The sequence below is a fragment of the Arachis stenosperma genome, chromosome 10 (assembly GCF_014773155.1).
Source record: "Arachis stenosperma cultivar V10309 chromosome 10, arast.V10309.gnm1.PFL2, whole genome shotgun sequence".
Taxonomy (NCBI): domain Eukaryota; kingdom Viridiplantae; phylum Streptophyta; class Magnoliopsida; order Fabales; family Fabaceae; genus Arachis; species Arachis stenosperma.
Genome location: NC_080386.1, coordinates 132371028 through 132378593, shown reverse-complemented (window position 1 = coordinate 132378593; position 7566 = coordinate 132371028).

Genomic DNA, 7566 nt, shown 5'->3' with positions numbered 1-7566 from the left:
TTGGAGTGTACGTTTGTTTTAAGGACGTTTTCAACGTCCGCATATGAGTGGCTCTCTAACTCCCTTATAAAAAATATAAATTATTACATATGTGCACAATATATTAATACTAATGTTTCAAAGGCCACGTGAGTACTACAAAAAAAAATGGATTTTGTTATTCTGTATTCTAAAGTCAGATATTAAGTATACATAAAAAAAATTAATATTTTTGATATATTTAATGTATTCAAAACGTAAAATATTTATTTTTACAATAAATTTAATAAAATATTTTTTTTTATAATATGTTTAACTTATATCCTTATCAACACAAGATAGCGAAACCCAAAAAAAAAGATGTAGTGATAATAATTAAATGGTCACTATATATCATATTGGGGCGCGCTACACATCCATGTAATCATGTAACCAAGTTGATCCAAGTCCAAATAGAATCACACACATTAATGATGACGAGTGAAAACATGCGCTCGAAAACCTTTCGTTACTTCGTGCTCATTATAAAAAACGTTATTTCTTCCTCAACACGAAACTGCTACATGAAACCGCTCCTTCTCTTCGAATCTCTCTCAAAATCACTCAAACTTTAGTCACGTTCTCTGCGAAAATTACTACTGGAGAAGAATCGCGAGAAGATTTGGCAAGGGACAACCAAAAACGAACGAAAACAGCAACAGAGATTCACCTTCCTCCTCCTCCTCACTATCCTTCTTCTTTTTCGCGTTTCTTCTTCTTCACGTGTTTTCTCCTTATCTTCATTCTTTTGTTGTTATTGCTGCTGTATTTTTTTTTATCTTTTCCTCTTTCTCTTATTGGTGAAGAAGCAGTAGAAGGTGAGGAAGAAGAGTTTTGAATTGTGCAGAACAGAAATGAACTGAAATGGCCAACTCTACTGAACCGAACATCATTCATATACTAAAAAACGTCATAAATATTTAATCATCAAGAAAAATATTTCTACATGCACAAGGACTCAATTGAACACACTAACAATCAAGTAAATCAAAATGAGCAACTCCACTGAAGCGAGCAACATTCATGTGCTTAATAAAACGTCGTAAACATTCAATCATTAAGAATAGCATTTTTCCATGCAAAAGAAGTTACCTGAACACATAACAATCAGGTGAACCGAAATGGTCAACACCACTGAACCGAACACCAATCATGTCCTGAATAAAACGTGATAAGCATTCAATCAGTAAGAAAAACATTTCTGCATGTACAAGGACTCAACTGAATACATTAACAATCAAGTGAATCAAAATGAGCAACTCCACATAACCGAGCAAAATGTTGGTGTTGTTGGTGATGATTATAATGAAAGAAGAAGAAGAAGAAGAAGGATGAGGAGGAGGAAGAGGAGGAGAAATACTATTCTTATTGATTAAAAGTTGATCACCATTTATTCACCACATGAATATTTTTCAATTCGATGGCTTTTGTAATTTTGATTCACCAGATGAATGTTGTTCGGTTCGGTGGCCTCCTTTTACTTTGTTCAGTGTTTAAGATTATTGTGATAGCATGCAGCAATCATTTCCTAGTTGTCTCAACGTAATAACCTCATTCAACTTATTTGAAGTTGAATCATTCATTGTTTCCATTAAGAAGTGTAGATTGAAGAAGAAAACGAAGAAGAAGAAGAACGACAGAGCTTATTATGTTGAATTCAATGCAGATCAATAATGAAAAATGCGAGTAGAGAAGAAAAACGCGAACAGAGGAGAACGACGAATTTTATTAGGCGAAGAAGACAAGATTTACGTTGAAAAAGGTTTATCACGCAGCAGAAGGTTTACGTTATATATGTTATATGAGGCGCGTGTATAACAAACGCGTAAGGAGGTTGGAGAGGCGCATCTAATTGAAGTTACTTGGATAGCTTGGATGAAAAAATTACATGGATGTAGAGCTTTTCCATATCATATATATTTAACTTATGTTTTTGAGTCAATTATATATTTGTCGTTATTATTATATATTATAATGATAATTATATATTTTTTGTGGCCATTAAAATTTTTTATTTAACTATATATTTAACGTATGTTACATTTTTATTTCTGTGAAGACAATAAATACAAATTAAATTTATATTTATTTTTTAAAAATTATACGTTATCTAACACCACAACAAATCTGGCACTTAGCGGCCGCAAAATATTTCGCAGCGGTTTAATGAAACGCCGGAAGATGGGGCGCGGCTAAACAGCTAGCGGCGGTTTTTTTCAACCGCTGGAATAACTGCCGCTAAACGTCTATCAATTTTGCGGCGGTTTGCAACCGCCGCTAAATAGCAAATAAACGAAAACAACATTTGTTTTGCGGCAGTTCTAAATCGCCGCCAAATTTTAGTATTTCTGTTCCAGTCCAGTGGTCCAAACGATTAACAATGTCATGTTACCACCAAGCCAAATGTCTCTTCAATGTATATAGCGCTAATAATTATATATATCATATGAACACATTTGATTGCCACACAATTTTTTGTTGTATACTTTATATCTGATCATAGTTATTATAGGCAACTTATATATTGGGTAAAATGCACAATTAAATCAAATGGAGGACCAAATTATACAATTCTACCAAATTGAAAAATATTACCAGGATCTTCCAAAAGCACATTCTTATGTAATTCAAATCAGACTCATTCGAATTAGATAAATCAATACTAATTCGAATTAGTAGTAATGCTTGTAATTCGAATTTGTCCAATTTGAATTATGCTTGCATGTAGTCTTAGGATAGTTCGAATCAGGGTGATTCGAATTATGCACGCTAGGATGTCCCTAGTAATTCAAACGGGTCTGCTTCGAATTAATTTTGGACCATCACTACAACAAAAACGCCATTTAGCGGCGGTTCTTGGAGCCGTTTAGCAGCGGTCTTCACGGCGGTTTCATGAAACGCCAGAAGATTGGGCGCGGCAAAACGGATAACGGCAGTTTTAGTCAACCGCTGGAATAACCGCCGCTAAACATCTATCAATTTTGCTGCGGTTGCAAGCCGCTAAATAACAAATAAACGAAAACAACATTTGTTTTGCGGCGGTTCTAAACCGCCGCCAAATTTTAGTATTTCCGTTCATAGTTATTAGAATTGGACCGGACCGTCCGGTGGTCCAACCGACTCAATCGTTAAACCCGTGCTTCCACCATTAGACCCACAACGTGTGGATCACTGTAGAATATCAACTATGTAAAGCCTTCCACAAACGAAGAAGGAAGAGTTTTAACAATATCATGTTACCACCAAGCCAAATGTCTCTTCGATGTATATAGCGCTAATAATTATATATATCATATGAACACATTTAATTGCCACACAGATTTTTGTTGTATACTTTATATATCTGATCATTATTATTATAGGCACCTTATATATTGGGTAAAATGCACAATTAAATCAAATGGAGGACCAAATTACACAATTCTACTAAATTGAAAAACATTACCAAGATCTCCCAAAAACACATTCTTATGTAATTCGAATCAGTCTCATTCGAATTAGACAAACCAATACTACTTTGAATTAGTCCTATTCGAATTAGTAGTAATGCTTGTAATTGGAATTTGTCCAATTTGAATTATGCTTGCATGTGGGTGATTCGAATTATGCACGCTAGGTCGTCCTTAGTAATTCGAATGAATCTGCTTCAAATTAATTTTGGACCATAGTATATCGAATTAATTTATGTCTATTTATATATGATCCAAGCGTATATAAAGAGTACAATAAAGAGTACATCTAATAATATCCGTAATGAATTCAATAAAGAGTATATTCAATCATAAATAAAAAAACAATAATTAAAAATATTTTTTATAAATTATTAAAAATAAAATATTTTCTAAAAATATTTATTAAGATTTAGAATTTATTCTTTAATATTTAAAATTAGTAAAATATTTGTCAAAAATATTATATTTTGTTGGTCAGTTAGCATTATTGAATCTATTAACTACGATAATATGTAGATAATTGATTAGTTTTCATATAAAAATATTTTTATTCTATTTAGTATTTAATTTTGATAAAATATTAATTTATTTTAAATTTAGTTATTATGAATTCTTATATCTAAGAATACAAGTTAAGATTGTTATTAAAAAAAATTTAAATTTTTTATTTTAATAAATGCTCAACAAATCATTAAAATAAAAAAATTATAATTTAAAATTATAATTTTTGTAAAATTATAACGTTTTGAAATTTTAATGACTTGTAGAAAATATTTTTAATTATTATTTTTAATATTTTATAGAAAATATTTATAATTATTATTTTTAGAAAATATTTGATTTTTAATTAGTCCAGAGTATGATTATATTTTCTTCTTTTACATCCATGTTTAAATGCAAATTTAAATGCCAATAAAGTAAACAAAAAAATCTTATTGGTAAATTTGTTCACATGAGTTAACATATATAGCTTATTTAACTTGTGAATTTTTTATTTACGTAAAACGAATGTAGAAAAAGTGTTACGAGTTTAAGCAACAATGATTTAAACATATGTAGTTTAAGATAGTAGTGTTTACTTAACTAGATTATACCCAGATGATTATTACTAAAGAAAATATTGCAATATGTGGTAATACGCATTTTGCGGCGGTTTAAACAAAACCGCCGCAAAATGTAAAACAATAACTCACCCAACAATATATATAGCGGCGGTTTTTGAAAAGATGCTGCTAAATGCAAGTCTTATTGAAATATAGCGGCGGTTCGTGAAAAACCGCCGCTAAATGTGGTCTGATTACAGCCCCAATCAATAACCGCCGTCATATGTTCCGCATGTTGCCATTTTGTGGCAGTTTTATAAAACCGCCGCAAAATTTCTGCCGCTATCTGTCGGAATTGTTGTAGTGCATAGTAAATTGAATTAATTTACATCTATTTATATATGATCTAAGTGTATATAAAGAGTACAATAAAGAGTACATTTAATAATATTCATAATTAATTCAATAAAGAGTACATTCAATCATAAATAAAAAAATAATAATTATAAATATTTTTTATAAATTATTAAAAATTAAATATTTTCTAAAAATATTTATTAAGATTTAGAATTTAGTCTTTAATATTTAAAATTAGTGAAATATTTGTCAAAAACATTATATTTTGTTGGTCAATTAGCATTATTGAATATATTAACCACGATAATATGCAGATGATTGATTGGTTTTTATATAAAAATATTTTTATTCTATTTAGTATTTAATTTTGATAAAATATTAATTAATTTTGAATTTAGTTATTATGAATTCTTATATCTAAGAATACAAGTTAAGATTGTTATTAAAAAAAATTAAAATATTTTATTTTAATAAATACTCAACAAATCATTAAAATAAAAAAATTATAATTTTGGTAAAATTATAAAGTTTTGAAATTTTAATGACTTGTAGAAAATATTTTTAATTATTATTTTTAATATTTTATAGAAAATATTTATAATTATTATTTTTAGAAAATGTTTGATTTTTAATTAGTTCAGAGTATGATTTTATTTTCTTCTTTTACATCCTTGTTTGAATGCATATTTAAATGCTAATAAAGTAAACAAGAAAATCTTATTGGTAAATTTGTTCACATGAGTTAACATATATAGCTTATTTAACTTGTGAATTTTTTTTGACGTAAAATGAATGTAGAAAAAGTGTTACGAATTTAAGTAACAATAATTTAAACATATGTAGCTTAAGATAGTAGTGTTTACTTAACTAGATTATACCCAGATGGTTATTACTAAAGAAAACATTACAATATGTGGTAATACGCATTTTGCGGCGGTTTAAACAAAACCGCCACAAAATGTAAAACAATAACCGCCGCTATATGTACCGCAGGTTGCTGTTTTACGGTGGTTTTATAGAATTGCCGCAAAATTTTTGCCTCTATCTGCCGGAATTGTTGTAGTGTAATAATATTTCAAATCTTAGTTAATGTTAAATTACAATAAAAAAAATAGTATAGTTATTATAATATACAATATATATCTAATATTATACAATTTAGTGTCTATAAAATTCAAATTTATATTAGACAAAAGATTTTTCATGTATTTAAATTAATAAAATTTAGTTAATTTGTTCCTGTTATGTTTTTGAAACATTTGTCTTTGTATAATAATTTTAATAGTTAATCATCAACAACTCTAAATTGGATCGATCTCTTATCAACAAATAATTGTTTGGAAAAGAAATTATATCTAATGAAGAAATAGTTAGAGAGTTCATAAAACTTTTACTTTTTATTATTCTTATCAACAAATAATTGTTTGGAAAAGAAATTATATCTAATGAAGAAATAGTTAGAGAGTTCATAAAACTTTTACTTTTTATTATAAAACTAATAAGACTGAAAAAGATGAATTATTTTGCCAAAAAAATTTGGACGTTAAAAGTGAAATTTATTCTTGTAGAAATTATCAAGTGATCAGAGAAAAGAAAAAGACAACAAAAGGTTTTGCAAACTATATATAAAAAATAATCACCAATCAACTAATGCATATATATAGCATACATATCTGCATCTCATAATTTTTTTTCTATTATATTACTGTAAATAAATTTAATTATTCGTCTATTATAAATTTTATTATTTTACTATGATATATTTGATTATTTAGTTTGCTAAAATATTTAATGTGGTGCCTGATTTTTAATATACATAAAATATTTTTTTCTAAAAAAATGATAATGCCACTTTTATTTTGATAATCTCATTCTTTTTTTTTATAAATTTATAAGAATATATAATTTAAAAAATTATGTGAGAAGTGATATTATAAAAAAAATAAAATTTAGCCATCTTATGCTCTGAGAATATATTTTAAGAGGATAATAATAAAAACTTTTTAAGTTTTTGATGCATTTTAATACAATGAAAATACAAAAATATTTATTTTTTAATAATTTTCAATAAATTTATTTTTTGTATCCTTAAAATATGTTCTAAATGGACATGTTAGCAAAATCCTAAAAAATATGAATAGTATTACTATTATTTTTCTTTTAATTGCAGTACTTTGATTTACTCAAACGTAAATCCTGAGTTGCTATATATCATGAATTTTTAATTTATAAAGACTTTACAAATACTTTTGAACTTATTAATACGCAATAGTTGACTTGGGAAAAGGATTTTCTGAAAGTGGCAAAATTGTACTTATTGGAACCAACCAAAACGAGAGTGACTTAAGAAGAAACCTTCCTAATGAAAGTAGATAAGCCGTTGTCTCTCCTAAGAAAAAATCCTTTTAAAAATGGGGAATGTTAGGGGGACAATGAATTTGGTGAACAATATGAACAATCACCAATCAAATAAAAACACACTATACTTTTAAATTAACCCTCTAAATTTTAATATTAAAATAACCATCCGTACACTAGTAAAATGAACATCCAATATATCTATTGTTTACATTGTTTAATATTTTCATTGTTCACCTATACTTTTCCTTTAAAAATTAACTAAGCCAAAGATGAAAGCGCCACTTAGAGTTTTAATTAATTTCCATATCTTATTTACGTGAATAATACGGAATAAT